At 35.6% G+C, this 15,377-nt stretch overlaps 1 protein-coding gene and 1 long non-coding RNA gene across 2 annotated transcripts in view; one reads left to right on the forward strand and one right to left on the reverse strand.

Moving 5' to 3' along the window:
* LOC138175785 (transcription factor SOX-5) overlaps positions 1-15,377 on the reverse strand; it is a 503,395-nt gene that overhangs the window by 260,577 nt on the left and 227,441 nt on the right. The window lies entirely within an intron of this gene.
* LOC138175787 (uncharacterized) overlaps positions 4,120-15,377 on the forward strand; it is a 90,367-nt gene continuing 79,109 nt past the window's right edge. Inside the window, exon 1 of the long non-coding RNA XR_011172090.1 lies at positions 4,120-4,289. This is a non-coding gene — a long non-coding RNA (uncharacterized lncRNA). The remainder of the gene's footprint in view (positions 4,290-15,377) is intronic.

A 15,377-nucleotide genomic window follows, 5' to 3' on the forward strand; every position in this document is an offset into this window, starting at 1 on the left:
CTAATCTTTCTACATAATAAAATCTGAAGTCTAGCTAGATGAAGTGATTATAATAAATTAGGAAAAAATAAACCAATGCCAATAAATACAACATAAACAGATTATACATTAAGAGAAATTATGGGAGATGGCCTCTAACCCTGTAGGTAATTAATATTCACATTAATCCATTTGGATTACTCATGTCTTTTTCCTGCTCTCTATTTACTTATCGGTCACTGGGACCCTTCTGATACATTTCCACTGCAGTCTTTTCCCTTTTTCACCCCTGCTTCTTTTGCTCACATATGCTTCTTCGCATCAATGCCTGTAGCAATACCCACGGGTGAATGGCCCTCCAACTGTGCCAGCCATTGTTACTGCAGCATCCTGCCTCTTCAGGGCATGTTCATTCCCTATAACTCTCCCTCTTATTCCCCCTTAGTGCCAAACACTCTTAAGACTGACTCCCTCATCTGGAACAATGAGACCAGGAGACTCATGCCAGCATACTGTAATTCTCCAACAGGCTTCTTGTGCCAAGAATTAAACCACATTCGCTTCAGTGCAGTAGCTTTACACACTATCCCAGGTTTTTTCTGTTTTCCCTTGAGTTGCTGTGGCAGCGATTCACAGCTCAAGAGCCCATCAACAATCAAAAATAAAGTAACTCTAAAAACACACACACATAAAACCACTTTTTAAAACCAAGTCCCAGTAGACAGATTCCATGTAACATGCTACTTTCCCCACTTCTTTTTACTTGAAATTGAACCACATTGTTCCTGACATGTGAGAGGCTATATATTTAAGAAATAGTTCACACCTTGAGAAATAATAAAGATGTCCCTAAATTTCAAAACTGAGAAAAGAAATAAAAGCACAATTATTAAAGTAGGCTTTTCATGACACAGAATTAGAATTTTAGAACTATCTTGATAAAAGTTTGTGGAAGCAAATCAATTTGAACAAAGACAAACCTCACATATTATCTACTCCAACTCTGTTTTAAAAAGGAGGAACTTGGGACCCAAATGGTAATGGTCAGAAGTATTGACACAGCCTAATACTTGATTCATCACAGTATGTATCATGCTTAGCTTTATTTAATTAAAAAATTATGAAGCCAAATGTACATATGCAGGTCCACCTTTCTAAACAATCCCCTCTAAACTTTCATCCTATAATATCCACTTCAACTACTTCAAATGTATAAATCTTTAAGTATGATTTCCCCCAGTGAGAATTTCATTTGAGTGTACAGTCCAGATTTAGAGGATCTCAAAGCAAAATTATCTTCTGTGATCAATAGGGATGAGCACAAATGTCTCAGTCAGAACAAGTGAAAAGGCAGTCTGACAAAATAAAATTATTGTTTAAGAAATTACATATAAAATGCCCATCAATTGAGTCATGACTAAATAAATTATAATACATGAGTGTAATGGAATATTACTACATTTTAATAAGTTATGAACATGAAAAATTCAAAGAAACTTGGACAGACATATGAGGTGATGTAAAATGAAGTAAGCAAAATGAGTGAAATAATTGGAACAATGGAAATGGAAGCAAGGCCAACAAAGAAAATTAATGAAAGCAAATGCTGCATGTTTATGATCATCAACTTTAGCCCTTGAGAAGATCTGTGACTAGGGAAGACTTCATTATATAAGTAGGCAACTATAGAGATAGAAGGCTGCATATTCTGATAGGTCTGGTTGATGTATTTAGTAGTTTTTCATATGGACAGAGAGACAGACCCATAACTTTGTTTAGGGAGGTCCTGGGTAAGGAAACTTATTCCACCAAAGTAAGGTAGCAGCTTCTCTGTCTTACAAAGTTTCCTGGAACGTAAGTGACTTCCCAAGGTGGCAAGTCACTATATAGGAAAGGCAACATTTGAAACTAGGTTTTCTGACTTCAAGACTATCTACTATATCAAGTTGCCTCTCAGTAGTTTTGCTGAACTTTTTTCTCTTTTTTGGAGAGGGGGAGGCAAGGCAATTGGGGTTAAGTGACTTGCCTAAAGTTACATGGCTAGTTTTTTGTTAAGTGTCTGAGGTCAAATTTGAACTCAGGTCCTCCTGACTGCAGGGCTGGTGCTCTATTCACTGTGCCACCTAGCCACCCTGTTTTTTTTTTTCTCTCTCTCATTTTTTAAAGATATTGGTTAAAAGGAATAGTTCTTTGGGAAAGGGTGAAGATTCAAAAGTGAATATTATATAAAAATAAAAGATATCAATAAAAATAAGAAATTTTTTCAAATTTTAAAACTAACTGCAACATGTGAAATGCATATACTTCCACTGATGACATGATTTTGTTTTCTCAAGAAGAAAGCCAAGGAGAAACTGGAAAATCTATTACTAGAAGTTACATTCATGTTGACAATAATGGCATTTCTATCCTGCTTTCTTTTTATAGTGAATATTAATGCAATTTAATGGACTCTAAAATGTCTACAAGACTAGAAAGTTATTCTTAATCCAAAGGCCAGGAGGCACTGCAACATCTCCATTAGCTAATCACCACTAGTCTGCCACTGTAAATGTCAAGTTCTTCCAGAAAATATTACAAAGAATAACAAACAAAACTGAAAAACATCTGGCATTCTTAAACATCAAGATTTCCATAAGTTTTATTTTTCTATATAATTATCTCAAAATGAATTAACCTCTGGAAATATTTTAGTTTTGGTATTGCCAAAATGCTTATTTATTTCAAATTGAAAGTTAATAAGAGCTTATTAATGGAATTTGGCTTGCTGATTTGTTTTCATTTTTTTTCAAAAATCTGCAATCAATTTTTTGTAATATGCAATACCAAACCCAGTAAAACTTATCCAAATACATGCCCTAGCCCTATAAAGCCATTAAAATTATTATTAAAAGTGTTATGCTTCTCAATAAAACTCCACTGACTATGGTGTTATTAGCACCAATTTTGGTACCAGTACTAAATTTGCTAAGTATTTTCCAAATAACTACTTTCATCATGAAGATGGGAAATTGGAGGAAATTAACTGCTCTACAATCCTTAATTGCATTTGACTTCTCTTTTTGAGACTAAGCTTTGCTCTTGCTTCTTTTCTTCAAATAAGAGTTCATAATGTAACATTTTCATGATCCTGGGTATCTAGGTGGCACAGTAGATATAGAATCAGGCCTAGAGTCAAGAGGACCTGAGTTCAAATCCAGCCTCAGACACTTACTGGTGTGTGACCCTGGGCAAGTCACTAAACCCTGTTTGCCTCAGTTTTTTCATCTGTAAAATGAGCTGAAGAAGGAAATAGCAAACCACTCCAATACCTTTGCCAAGAAAATCACAAATGGGGTCACAAATAGTTGGATATGACTAATCAACTGAACAACAACAAATCAACTTTTATTAGCATTTGAAAAATGACTCTCTGTGAATATTACTCACCACTAACATGACCTGTAAGTTATAACAACTACTTTACAAATAAATTATTTCATACGATGTATAACTACACCTGTCCAACATGCAATAATCCAGGAGTACCAATTCAAAGAGATGAAGTAGTATAAACTTGAATTTCACTGTTAGCTCATCAGAATAATAAAACCACCAGTAATCTGTACTCTCATCAGCAAGTAACCACTTCCACTGCTATGATTTTATTTTGATTTACAAACTCTTTTCTGGGAGAAAAACACACAACACTTGGTCTTTGGCTGTGTGGCATTCAATTAAGTTTTTGGATGGTTCACAAAATGTTCTTCTTAAAAGAAAGCTTGACAAAAAGGAGGAAAAGGGTAGTGGGATAAGGGAGGCTACATTTTGTTGGTTTACCATATAAGATATCCCACTGAAGCTACACCAAAATACATACTACCAAACGAATCATTGGTCTTCCCTCAGCCTCTTACCCACCCCCCTCACCTCCCTTTGACAGCTGTCTTTCTATCATCCCAACAGGTGCTATTAGGTCCAGAACAATGGCTAAGGCTTTTAAGCCAGTGCTGTTGACAAGTGAAAGGGAACAACAAATGGCTCAGTAGTGCTCTTTCCCCCGGGTCACTCAACCAATGGTAATAGTTATTATTTTTATTTATTAGCACTGCAGTACTGTCCTCTATCATGCCTAACTCACCCTCCCCTTTCCCTGACAGCAAGAACATTTTAACTTTTAATAAAAATGGGAGAGTGCAGCACTCCTGTGCTAGGCTCTTTTTGTAAAGTGCACAGCTAATGAATGTTGTCCATTTGGATCTGGATAATTTATGATGTCAGCAGAGTGTGGGTGGGGAGATATGAATCAAGTTCTACCCATCAGTTACATGGTAAGGAGTGATGGGGTGGGGGTGGGGCAAATGTAAGGTAAAAAGTAGAGGAGGGAAAAGGGTGACTAAGGAGAGAAAGACATGAGGTCAGGGAGAGAAAGGCAAGAGAAAACATGCTTAGAATAATTTCTTCAAGGTATCTAAATAGAGAAATGAAAGATTTCATTTTTTTCAAATATTTTTTTGTTGCCAGTTTCACTCCTTTATTCATAAATCATGAAAGCTCTTAGAAAAAAGATAGCCAATGTCATTTTCTACATTATAAAAGTAATAGTATTTTTTTCAAGTTTGTGTATTTATGTGTCAGGCTATTCCTGCTCCGGTGCATGTAAGTATAAGAAAAACAAATAGAGGAAAAGAAAAAGGAGAAAATATAAATAATGTGTTTAGTATGCCAAACAACTGAGTATATTTGAAGCAAATATGTTTTCAATCTCTAGGAGTAAATTCATACATAATAGCTATTATTATTATAGCATAAGGAAATGTGTCACTGCCTACTAAAAAGTAAGATATACGTTTTGGAATAAATGACATTTGACTACCGGTATATTTAAGAAATAGGTTATTTAAATATATATTTTAATTTTAAATGAAGTAATTAGCCTACAGTGAAGGATGTATTCAAATAAATATCCATGCAATTAGATATCTAGAATATTGGGGAAAACATTAATGATAGTATTTGTAGGATCTTATTTTAAAATTCTTACCACTTCAAAATGTGGTAGTAGGGAAGATAAATGACATAGAAAGTACATGGGAAAAGAAACAGCTAAAAATACATTAGGATAAGAATTCTAATATATTTTAAAATATGACAGAATGTTTTACCACTGGAAGTGAGAATTAAAGCACATAAAGCCTGATGCTAAACAACTACACATCCTGAATCTTCTCTATCACAGCATATGTGAAAACAAATCCCAATCTCAGTTTGCCAGATGCCAGTAAAAGAGATGAACAATAAAATTGACATGATTCTTATGATAAAGTGGAGATTGTGAAGTGCAGGTAGTAGAACAGTTGAACAGAAGGTTAGTTCTTATTCAGTTTACATTTCTATGAAATAAGTACGTCACATTAGATTAAAATTAAGACAAATGTCATCTTTTGATTTGCTTCAAATACTATATCAAGATTTGCACATAGACTTCTCAACTGGAGTATTCCATCTGCCTTAACAATTTGTTATATTTGTTCTCGCTTGTAACCTTTTATGGATTTTGGATTGTATCTTTTTCAGAGTAAATACAATCATTTCAGCTCTGAAATGACATTTAACTTTCGTGAGTTTAGATGCAATATAATCAAACACAAGTGTTGGAGTCAGGTGATGATTATAATATGTTATATGCCACAAAAGTGCTGAACACCAAAATAATTCATCCTAGAAGACGTCTCTTTAGAAGCATTTATTCTGGAGGGGATAAGAGAAAAGAGAGAAAAGGGAGCACAGAAGGAAGGTTGTGACAAACAGAAATAGAAAAAAAATCTTTGTCATTTGCAGTATCATCACAAGTAGTATATATGTCCACTTCTGCTACCAACTCATGTGGGGACTTCTCATTTCGATTGTTTTCACTCCCAATAAAATTAAGGGGAAAATAGTTGCCCTCCTTGAGAGAAGACCTAATGCAAGTCCTTGGACTTGCAAAGTACTATTATTATAAGAGTAGTTAGCATTTGTTAAGGTGCTTTATGTTTGCAAATCCTTTTACACAACCTCATTTAGTCCTTACAACAACCCAGTGAGGTAGGTGCTATAGATGTTTTATTTCAACTTTAGAGATGAGAAAACAGAGGCTTAGGCAACCTAATTGACTTGCCTAAGACCACACAAATAACAACTGCGGGATATAGGATTTAAATATATACTTTTCTTGTGGCCAAATTTCATAATCTTTATAGTACACCATATATAGTTGTATGGTGCCAGAAGGTAAACATTTTAAGGTATGTCTTTGCCCATAATGTTTGATTTTTCATTATTGTGAAATGCCTAGTGTTAGCTATTGGGTGGAATGATAAGGGGAGAGGAAACAGAAGTTCAGTGAATTCTTGATTTCTATTTTCTCCCCATACAGATTGATATTTCTTGGGCTACAGGGATACTAGTAAATATTTACATCAGAAAACTGTAGATTTTGTGAGAATCTCCTAAATCTAAAGATTTTCAGAAACAATAAAAATTTAGACACATTTCCAATTTCTTAGTGTACTATTTGAAAAGGAAAAACAAATGACTCATATATTTTCCCCCAATCACCTGTGAAACATTTCTCTTAGTAAAAGAAAGGTATCTGTTCTTATCGAAAGCTAATTCAAGTTTCAAACACATCTATAACTTTAAATAATTCCTCTACAAGGAGTATGTATTTCTATAAAGAAGATACTTTGGCAGGAGGTGTGGTTATATGAAAAGTAAGTATCTATTCTACTATAGAATAATTTGTTAACACAGCACATTATATATAATACATGTTTAATAGATGTTGGTTGAATTGAATTTGGTTAATTGAATAGAATTCCTAAACCTGAGATTTAATTCTCATTTTAGTTATGCTTTGAAGTTTTATTGAAAGCCTCCATTTGAATTAAATGTGAATTCTTAAACCAAAATGTGGCAAACTGATACAATGGAAAGGAAACTCTTATCACAAGTCAGAGGACCTGGGTTCAAATTTTTACTTTGCTATTTACTACCTTCTTGACTTTGGGTAGATTATTTAACCAGTTTGTGCCTCAGTTTCTTCTTTTGTAAAATCAGGGGATTCTAGTTCAAAATCAATGCTTCTAAAATCACCAATGTGGGGGTTAAATAAAAGATAAGTAAATGATCATTCAATATTTGTTATGTTTTGAAGTGTGGCAGAAAAAACTATAATATGTCTTTATGATTCCAAAAAAAAACCCACCCCACTTGCCCAGAGTACAAAATAGTATAAAAGAATCAACCCCCTACTCCTTTTTTTTTAAAGCAATCAGGGTTAAGTAACTTGCTCAAGGTTACATGGCCAGGTGTTTCTGGGTGGGTGCTAAGTGTCTGAGCCTGGGATTCGATCTCCAGGTCTTCTCAACACCGGAGCCGGTGCTCTTACTTGCTGTGCTACCTGGCCGCCTCTCAACCCCCTACTCCTAAAGAAGTCTTCTCTAGGCAGTATATTATTTCTTCCTTGGAAATGTTACAGTTTTAGCATTATCACAATGACATTTTATATTGATACTTTAAAATGAAAGAAAAAAATTAAAAATCCAGCTTAATCCTGAAATAGTCTGTCTTTCAGGTTCATTCATCCATCAGATGTCATATTCAGAATATGAAGATGTGATAAAGAACTATTAGAGACTTTTACATGGACTGTATAAAATCAACTAGTTCATTGGGGCGGCCAGGTGGTACAGTGAGTAAGAGCAAAGGCCCCAGAGTCTGGATGACCTGGGATCGAATCCGGGCTCTGATACTTACCGTGTTTCCCCGATAATAAGACCTATCCTGAAAATAAGACCTCCCCTTACTGTGTAAGATTCCTCTAAAATAAGCCCTCCCCCGAAAATAAGCCCTAGTGAGATTGCTACTGTAGTGAAGGTGGTCCCCTGCGCTACACACTACATTACGGTACCCTCTGTATGCACCATCCTTCCCCCCTCCCCCCATGAAACACACACCGCGCTCCGAGCTGCATCCAATCAGAGCTGCAGCAGTGAGCGCCATCATCCTGTTCTTCCCCAGTGATTTGCTTATTGAATAAAGGTACATTTTTTTGTTCACATTTACCTGTTTATTAAAATTGCTGTCAATGTTCATTAAAATAAGCCCTCCCCTGAAAGTAAGCCCTCTGGTGTTTTTCTGTCCAAAAAAAATTTAATAAGACAGTGTCTTATTATTGGGGAAACACGGTAGCACCACAGCCAGAAATAACTGGCCATGTAACCTTGAGCAAGTTACTTAACCCCAATTGCTTTAAAGAAAAAAAATCAACTAGTTCATAAAGAAGAAATTAGTTTTTAAACCAAAGTCTAAAGACGGCAAATACAAGACTGTAGATTTTGTGAATTCATACAAGAAACACATCTGCACATAAGCACCCTTCTCCCTCTCCCTCCCCCCTCTCCCTTCTCCCCCCCCCTCCCCCCTCTCCCTTCCCCCTCCCCCTCCCCCCCCCCCCAATGCTCTTCCACAGTATCAATACAAAGAGTAAAGGAGAAAGAGGAACTGCCCAGATGTCTGGCAATCCACAAGGGCAAATTCTGTTTGCCTGAGAACTGGGGTAGGGGTTTGGGAGAATTGTGGCCTAGTACTACAAGGAATTTAGTAGATCAGAAAAGAATGAATGGGATAACAGGTTCATTATTCAGAAAGTTCCCCTTTGTGAAAAGTCTTTAAGGGAATGCCAGGACAACAAATGACTTAATCCTGGGAAGGATGCTATGACAGACAACAAAGCAGTCAATCTGTACCTTGAAAATGAATAGTACAGGTTGCTCTATCACATCACTAATTTGACTTCTGCTGCTCTTAATGATGTCTTAAAAGCAGCCACTGGCCATAGCCCAGAACTCTGCCTCAAATCTAATAACTTGGAGCAAAACAGACATATGAAGGTTTAACTAGAATAATTGAATAATTTCTAAAGACATAGAAAGAATAGATTTCTTTTTCCTATTTTTAAGGCTCTTGAAATCAACTTTGTACCCTTTTCACACTATGATTATACAGATTATCATTAAGTAAAATAACAAAAATCCCTGCTCAATCACAATATCTCTAGACATGCATATCAGTGAGAATTAGTATTTTGATTTTAGATACCTTACATACCATCTTTTCTAATTATTGTCTAACATTAAATAATTTTGAATGTTTAAAGCAAACCAGGAACTCATAAAATATTGGCAGTTTCCATACTTAATGATATGACAGAGTTTTCTTATAAATGTAAAGCTATTTTATTAACTATCACCCTTCTCACTTCTCTGCACTAGGGGGTCAGAGAGCAGTTTTTCATGAACTTTAGAAGGTTCTTTTCAAAGTCAGTCTATTTTTGTGTACCATGGGTCAGATATAAGAGCTCTGCACATTTCTTGGCATTTGTCTTTGGGGTAAATAAAGGTCCCTAAGGACCCTGCCACATGACTTCTTTCAGAAAGGTTCAGGGAAATGTTTGAACTAGATAGGCTCTCTACTACAGAACATTAATCTGTTCCTAAATCTGGGCCCCTTGAAAGAACACTGGAGGAGGTAGATGAAGGATGCCTGGCACATTGGGAGAAGTGGGTTTAGATAAAGTGTATTTAAGACTTCAAGTAAAGGGGGATCAAAGTCTTCATTATTGTTATAACTGCATTATAGTTAAGGCAAGAAACGATGTTTTTAGTTTGCCTGCAGGTATTTTAAATCCCAACATATATTTTTATACAACATTTATTTTGTTTTAATTTATGGCTCTGGGTGAGATAAATAAACTATCTTCTTTCTCCTTTCTCTAAAAAAAAAATCAGTTTGTAAAATAGTGCTCTTAGAAAACACAGCGCCAAAGTCAATTCCCAAAGAGAGCCAGTGACATTCCATGATAAAGTGAGCTGCATAAAAGGTACAAATCAGGAGACACACACACACGGAGTTGATTGGAAATTAATTGGAACTCATGTTTTCATATAAATTTCAGTCCATTATTGTTGCAACCAAAAAAAAAACAGAAGTTTCACAGGGTGGGGGAAAAGAAAAGAAGAAAGTTCCTTCTATCCTGTTTGAATCATATTTGAATCAATCTCTATGGGGCTACTACAAAATCCTTTAAGCCCACTAGCCTCTTAGCTACATAAAATTAATGAGGCATCTCAAGCATTCATTTTTCTACAGCAAGCAGCTTTAGGCTCTCCAGTTGGACACCTACAATTCACAAAATTAGAAACACTGAACTAAAGGAGGCATTTGTGCATTATCCCTGCATACCATATAGTATTGTAATGTAAACTAGGAAGGATATTTGAGGGATTAAGATGATGAGATATAGGTTGAGTTACATTTTCTAGGGTTAATAGGGGCAGGTCTCCAACTCTGTGCTCTTCTCTTGACCATTAAAAGTTTCCATTTTCCCAACAGGATGTAAAGTCTTACACAGATAAACATTACAAACTACAATACTTATAAACTATCCAGTCCTAAGAGTCTATTATTCCATGATATTAGCTACCCCCATACAATACTCTGATTAAGCCTCAGATACATTAAGCCTGATTATAATCAATTTTTTTTCATAATACTACCTTCTTGCTAATGCTCATAACGCTTGGCTCCCAGGGATGTACTTATAATGAGATGGCAGGGTGTATTTTCCATTAAAGGCCTCAGTTGGAGCTACCATAGTGTTTCTTCTCATGTATTACAAGTTCAATACTCCCCCCCCTTTTTTTTATAACTGTTTGCCTCACAATAACCAACCCCTTTCCAAATGATTAATTTTCTATTCTAAATCAGTGTGCTCCTTTTCCCCATTGTTTAGCCAAGGTTTCTATTCTAATAACCCTCTTCTTCTTTCTTTCCTGGCCCCTTCCAGACATCTTTAGCTGCAAATTTCATTCTCCTCTTAAAAAAACCAAAAAAAAAAAAAAAAACCAAAAAACAAAACACAGCCCTCTTTTCAGTAATATCATGGCCTATGAGACTTAGGATTGTTCTCTCAGAGTTACCACACTATTTTGAAGAATTACTCCATAAATGGAACAAAGTCCTATATTATCAAAGCTGTAACTCAGAAGGTGTTGCCCCTATTTGTGTTCTATGACCTCAGCCAAGGCCCTTGATTGAATTGCAGCTATGCATTAAATCAGCCACCATGTATATGCTATTTATGGTATTTTATAAATACTTGGGGAGGGGATAAAACATTTTTTTAAAAAAATCAAACAAAAGTTACACAATTTTTTCACATATAGGTGTTTCCAAAACACCTTTGATTAAAAAAATAAAGCTTCACTTTGTTTGGGAGCTTATACAAATTATCTGAAGAGATATCCTCTAAGAATGCTGAAATGACAGAAAATAAATAATGGAAGCATAATAGATTGCAGATGGGAACTGTCATCCTATGAGTGAACAACACCTAGCTGGTGAATACTATAAGCTTGTTAAAGGCTCCTTTATGAATTAGGCACTGGATATTCATTATATTGCATATCCAAATCATAATTCTTTTTGATTTATTTTTCCAATTTTACTAGAATAGAAACAGTGAGCTGTTAGCTAGGCTAAGTCCATAAATATCTCTTGGCCTGTTTCCAGTAGGTTTGAGCACAGAAGGTGGGATGCTTGTTGCATAAAGTAAAATCCACAACAGGTTTATAAAAATGCTATCTCCCTCAGTCATATAGAAGACATTCAGAACAGACCGTCTTTTCAGCACTACAATTTTCATAGTGGAAAGAAGGAAAAGCTAAAAATGTCTTGTTCAGGAATCCATTTCTGTGAACCAAATTAAACTGCAGATTTCTCCATACGTCTTATATTCTGGTAAGGGCCATCAAGACACTATTCCTATCTAGAAGGGAATTTTGCAAGTTTGCTTTACTTAGTTAAAAAAAAAATCTGGAGGAGGGGGTGTGGACCAACAAGTCCACATAAACTTAGTAAGAAAAGTTACAGTAAGTCTCTTTTCCCATTTTCTTATATTTGTGTAGCTGTTAGACATTTTGCAAAGGAGGGGAGCACCAGCCAGCCTTTCACAACAAAAGGGCTACTGTCACTGAGCCAGTCCCAGACATGGTGGAAACCAGCCCACAGGAAAAGGCCTGGCTCCAATGTTAGGCCCTGGCCGAGTACAGTCACTATATTCACTCAAATTGGCAACAGGTCTCAGTGTTCCTGGCTTTGAGCTGTGAACAAGGGTCAGGATTGAATAACCAATTATACAACCGCTGACTGAGTTTATCCAAGGTTTGCAAACTGCTATAATAGCCCAGTATTCAACTGACTGTTTTATCCTTTTCCAGATATACTGTCATATCTCCCCTTGAGCTCCATTTACATGTCACTTTATTACATATATCCATTAAAAAGGTTAATACGATGTCACACTCAATGCCTAAATGTTGCCTTTCAGTATCCTTGCCTCTCTCTAGTATGGTTCATATAGGCAACTTTCTCTATGTAAGTTAAACCAGGTTTCTGTCAAGAATAGAGAACAGTGTTTGAAAAGAACAATAGTCAAATGTCAACAGTTTAAAAATTATTCTACTATGCTATTAGGTAGTATGAAAACACCTTCATATATTAGTAATTTAAAAACTCAGGAGATTGGCAGTTCAGAATAGCACCCCTAAGTTAATTAAGGTCCTTGTATAAACTTACCTACAGTGAAGCAGCTGCAACTGTCCTATTGGCCCAAGTACCAAGTCTCCCTAAAAGTACAAGAATCTAATGCAGCACTTAGATTCTTGTAGAGTGTTGGCTCATGTGAATATTTCGTTCTGAATACCTAGTGTGGCTAGAGAATAAGATAAAATCCATGAAGTCAAATTTTAAATTAATTCTCTAAATAGTTAAAATCTCATTAAATTGAATGAGGATTAGCGAGAAGTGGCGGGGAATAGTGAAGTAATTAAGAGTCCATTTTCAATTGCTGAAATTCTATTTTTGTTTCATACTAGATTTTCACAGGTGTGCTGTATGGAAAGACTGTGGCAGCAAGGGGGCATATTGGGTAAAGCTCTGTGTCTGGAGTCAGGAAGACTCACCTCCATTAATTTAAATCTGACTTTAGACATCTACTAGCTGAATGACCCTAGGCAAGTTACTTAACCCTGTTTGACTCAGTTTTCTGATCTGTTAAATGAGTTGGAGTAGGAAATAGCAAGGCACTCCAGTATTTTCCCTGAGAGAATCACAAACGGGGTCACAAAGAATAAGACACAACTGAAAATAAGTGAAGAATAACAACAAAAGGGAAAGTTTATTGTACTTTTGGGTCAGGAGTCCTGTGTTCAAATTCAGTCTTTTTTGTTTATTAATTGTGTAGACAAGTCACTTTACTTTTATAAAGTTCAGCTGGCTCATCTCTAAAAGATAGACAATAATTACACTATCTATTTTCTAGAATTGTCATGGGGAATACACTTCAGAAATCTTAAATCACTTTATAAATGGGAGTTTATTTTTTAATCATTAGGGTATGTTCACTGCTTTTCAAAATCAATGACACAAACAGCTTCTAGGAATTTCAAGTCAAATGAAAGGTTTTGCTTTGTTTTCACAATGTAAGAATAAGGATCTCTATATCATTGCTCTGGTGCTAGGATGAATAGAGGTTAAGGCTACAACTCCTACTAACATTCAATCATGAGAATGCCTACAACAAAGACTAGCTGAGTCAATTTAAGATGATATAAGCCTATGAAAAGGTATTATAAGTTTTATTTAAATTTGGGTTCATAAATTTTGTCTCTGTTTTTTCAAAGATTTAAGGTAAAATTCTTAAAGAAAAACATGAAGAATCATTCCTATCAGAAACCTGAATAACCAAAAGCAAAGAACAGCAGAAAACACATTCTGATAAGACTTAGCCTAATCTCCAGACCCTGAACTAGGAGTAAACAGACAACTTTCTAATTTCCATCTCAGACATATTTGGCATATGCTATGATTACAAATGGATAGTTATGAATTTTAGGCACAACTGTTAAAAACATAAAAACAAATATTTTAAGGTACTTATCTTTTTTGTGTGATTAGAGCTGACCAAGTCCACTGATGGATAATAATTTCAACTCATACTTATATAGCACTTCAAGGATTGTAAGGGAGTTTTTTATACATTGTATCATACAATCCTTACAACTTGACCACACTGAGAGTAGGTGTTAATATTATTTCCATTTTATGGATGAGGAAACTGGATCTCAGAAAGGTTAAGGGACTTGTCTGGTTCACATGGCTAGAAGGTGTCTGAAGTAGGTTTTGAGTTCCTGGTTCCAAATCCAGCACGCCATTTACTACATCAGGTTGACGCTAGACAGGCACACAGGTATTCCAGCAAATAGGAAAACATTGAGAGGCGACTCATTAAACATGTAAAATTGAAGAATGTTCTAAGAATCTGCTTCTCGGTGCTGCCAGGGTAGCTCTGCAGTCATGTTAATTCTATAAATCAATTCTTTGTGGACCAGATTTAGGAGGTTTCAATTACACCATTTAGACTGAGGGTTCTTAACCTTTTTTGTTGTATGTCATGGATCTATTTTATAGTCTGGGTGATCTTTCTGAATATAATGTTTTTAAGTGCACAAATAAAATACATATGATTGCAAGGGAAAATAATTATGATGAAATACAGTTATCAAAACAGCTTTTTAAACTTCTCAGTTGCTAGGTTATGAACTCATGACTTAGATGAAAGATCTGGGGGAGATCACTGGAAGTATATAAAACTCCCAGCTTTTCACTCTCACCCATATATAACTTAAGTAATATGAAAGGACACATTTAATAATGCTAATTTTTTTTAAGCAATTGGGGTTAAGTAACTTGCTCAAGGTTACACGGCCAGGTGTTTCTGGGTGTGTGCTAAGTGTCTGAGCCTGGATTCGATCCCAGGTCATCCTGACTCTGGGGCCAGTGCGCTTACTCACTGTGCTACCTGGCTGCCCCAATACTAAAATTTTTAAAAGAAATTTTGTCTCCTCTCCGAGAATCAGCCCAAGTATGGAGAGGCTCATCGCCATTACCAGTCACTAGCAATTTGGCCATAGAAACAAATAAACCAAGATAACTACAAAATGACTCCCAATAATTTACAATCTTCTTCTATTTCTTTAGAGATGGTTAACAGAGTAGTCGAATAGTGGGCAGAGCAACTAAGAAAAACACAGCTTTCAGATCATCTATAAATAATTTAAATGTCCATACTGTAAGTGTGAGATTTGTATCCAAGGACAAGTTGACATCCTATGAATCATGTCAAGATTGACATTTTTCATATAAATGGAAGCAGAAGACAGAAGCTGCAGTTAAATAGTTTATAGGTTTTCCTTTGAGAGACATACAAAGGAATTTGTAGAGCTGATTTCACTATGTACTTAAAAAGAAGAATC

This window comes from Petaurus breviceps, unplaced genomic scaffold (assembly GCF_028583685.1).
Source record: "Petaurus breviceps papuanus isolate PSGF00001 unplaced genomic scaffold, PetGlider_PUasm1.0 79, whole genome shotgun sequence".
Classification (NCBI taxonomy): Eukaryota; Metazoa; Chordata; class Mammalia; order Diprotodontia; family Petauridae; genus Petaurus; species Petaurus breviceps.